Source organism: Cupressus sempervirens, chromosome 4 (genome assembly GCF_028749045.1).
Source record: "Cupressus sempervirens isolate cs-2001-9-10 chromosome 4, ASM2874904v1, whole genome shotgun sequence".
NCBI lineage: Eukaryota > Viridiplantae > Streptophyta > Pinopsida > Cupressales > Cupressaceae > Cupressus > Cupressus sempervirens.
This window is the reverse complement of record NC_143121.1, coordinates 654,236,971-654,240,246: the sequence shown is the minus strand read 5'-3', so window position 1 is coordinate 654,240,246 and position 3,276 is coordinate 654,236,971. Positions and strand designations below refer to the sequence as shown.

Below are 3,276 nucleotides of genomic sequence, written 5' to 3'. Positions count from 1 at the left end.
AGACAAGCTTCTTAACATTAATTGAAAACAAAATATTTACCAACAAATTTATATACAATAATCAGTATACTAAAGACAAGCGTCTTAAAACAAACCAAAAAGAAAATCATTATCTGAAAAATTATTTTATTTTATTTTGTATCTAAATTTTAACTTTACTTTAGGAAAAGTGACAACTTGTCATTTTGACAACTCTTTGCTTTGTTTTTTACATAATAAATATTGTTATAGTTCTATATTACTTTTTTAAAATAATATTTATTATCAGATATTATCTGAAATCTAAATAATTAGATATTATCTGAATTATTAAATAGCTTCTAAATTTAAGACCAGCTGAAATCTAAATCATTAGATATTCTCTGAATTATTAAATAGCCTCTAAATATAAGAGCCTAAATACTATTTAACTTACAAATGATTAATAGTAAGTTTTATAAGAATTTTTCAGTTGCTGTTTTTGGAATGAATTGTATAAGAATTTTTTTATATCAAATGTTTCACACTCTAGGTTGAAAGAGGGAGGAAAATTGAAAAAATACTGTCAAATTTGAGTTTAAAAATAATTTATGGACAACTCCATAACAGAACGGCTCTGCCCTAATTAAAGGGCAAGTTTGGCTGCAAAATAATTTGTAGTAAACATCACTCTGATACTTAAAGTGATACTTACTCTCGGAAGTATAATCTACAAATCCAAACCAGATACAATTCTCATCCAGCATTGATCTTTCTCAGTTCAAAAGCCATGCTGCATGTTGATGATTGTCTTAGTTCATAGCTCTTACGCTCATGATTCACTTGTGAATTGTTAAAATCCCTCACCAACAGAAATAGCCTAGCTGTAGAAAAATTGGGTATACATTGGTTGTCAGCAAGGAGTGGATATTACCAGATCCCTGGAGTAAAATTCCATCCTTCATGGAAAATGCCCCGTTCTTGATTATTTCCACCCTTATTACTTCTTGTACAAACCCTCGCTAAACTTGAGGCCTACTTAAATTAGCCTCAATTTTTGTATTCATGTTAATTGATTTTTTGAACAGATCATGTCTCAGCAGAGACAGATCTGATCTGCTAGTTTTGGAGTAAAAGATCTTTACAACATGCTGGGCATACTACCAACATTTATTTGGGTATTTACAATGTAAAACCAGTAAATTGAGCAGATTACAATATTACTAATGAAATCAAAGATCTGTAAATAAGTAAAGACACAAGAAATTCACAGCAATTGATCCGGTCATGTTAACTATGTGATTACTATCTGAAAAATGAATTGGTATTATAACCCCCAAATACTACACAATTTATTTATAAAATATCAGGAGATTGATCTATGAACTTACAGAGTACAAAGCACATATGATCCTCATACCCTATGTCACTATGAAGATACCAGACTCATTAAAAAAAATACAATAAACTTGGAAGACCTGTACAGTGCCAGGTCCTGCAAAACCCAACAACGAAAACACCATGCCAAACTGGCAGATCCTCCAAGGCCCAAATATATATGGACTCAATACTTTCCACATCCTGAACTGAAAACCCCCCATGAACCTGATTTCATTGCCTACACAGCTGCAGGCTCTTTTTTCTTCTTTATAGTTTTAACCTTCTCCCAACCAGTCTTGAACACATTCTTCACTGACTTGAAACCCTTACCAAATAATTTCTTAAGATCAGCTGTCTTTCCTTTGAAGTCCACCATGATTACAGCAGCAAAGAAAATCAACCAACCAAAAAGCTTCAAGGCAAAAGCAACCCACAAAAAGTTTTCAATACCCACTTGATCTTCAAGACTGGGAAATCCAAGAGAAGCCAAGTATGAGACCTCCCACAATCTTATCACTTGATAATTAAGATGTAATGGCCATCATACGATGATATTCAAGATTTGGATCAAAACCCTACTGAAGAATCTAGTAAAGAAAAAGAAAAACTACAACTCACCATTGACAGGGAGGCAGAATCAATCTCCTTCACTGATGGGCGGTCTTTGTAATGACAGCAAACCCTAATATGCACACCAGTTAGAGAATCCCATGTGTGGAAACCCAATTATGTGAGCTACCTTCCTATTTTTTAAGTTTCCATATGAATATTGAACTGATTGGTTTGGATTAGCCTGGGATGTAGGGCCAAGAAAGCATATCCTATTCTTCTATATCAAGGGCTCATGGCTCTCCATGTTTGCCGCAAGTCAAGCTGATCTGTGAGATCCAATTAAGACAAAATTATTGGGCAAACAAAGAGCAGAAACCCATGTCCATGCCAATCAGCCACAAAGGCTCCAGATATGAACGCATTTTGGGACTTGAGTTTGGTAAGCCATTTTAATCAAAGAGGAGAAGGATGACAAGGGACAAATATGAATACATTGTCCAACTCAGCACAGCACGCTCACTGTCATCCGTCAATTTAATTGATAGGAACTTATGATTTCATATTTGAAAGTCCACGTCCTTTCGGCAATCTTACCCAATTTTTTCCTCCTTCCCTTATCATGTTATCGTGAGCATGTCATTTCTTATACAGTACGAATTCGAAGTTCCATGAGAGGGTCCATAGCATTTTGAAAGTGTAACCTTGCATTACCTAAGAGTTGTAGATGATCAATAATTGAATGTGACTCAGCAATATTGAATAATTCTAGAGAATCTAGATACAGTACCTAATGTCAATTCATACTACGTTTTATCAAATTTCTTATTTATGATTCTCTCTTTTTTAATAGAAACAATTTAGATGATAGATATAACTAATATTAGCAAATGTATATTCAAATTTGGAAGTAAGGATTTATATAGAAGAATGAAGTTGTAAATATTACTAGTATATATATATTACGTCGAGAGTAATCGTTGGCGCTTATTTTCATTAAATCCAAGGATTAATTTTTCTCAATTGGGATTCATGAAAATAGTCGCCTCCAGAACGATTACTCTATGCGTTATATATATATATATATATAAAGCTAGTGCAGTCGCGGCACAACAAGAAAAGTATTTTTTAGTATTTCTATTTTTGATAAGGTTAATATCGATTTTTTTATTTATATTTAAATATAGTTGTATAAACTTACTATAAATTATTATTCAACATTTTATTTTTTAATTCTACATATGGTGTTTATTTGCATCACTTTAATTCAATTTTATTTTAAGGATATTGTTACGTAAAATGTTATATTCAAGAGTAGAGTTATGGTTAGGGTTAGGGTTAGAAATAGAGTTAGGGTTAACATTAAGATTTAAATTAGGGTTAGGGTTA

The 3,276-nt window shown here is 32.4% G+C and overlaps 1 long non-coding RNA gene across 1 annotated transcript; it reads right to left on the bottom strand.

Moving 5' to 3' along the window:
- Positions 1-1,529: 1,529 nt before the first annotated feature.
- LOC149562950 (uncharacterized) lies at positions 1,530-2,559 on the bottom strand. Its single transcript, XR_016364009.1, has 2 exons — positions 1,957-2,559; positions 1,530-1,750 (listed from the first exon to the last, which is right to left on the bottom strand). It is a non-coding gene; the product is annotated as an uncharacterized LOC149562950 (long non-coding RNA).
- Positions 2,560-3,276: the final 717 nt, after the last annotated feature.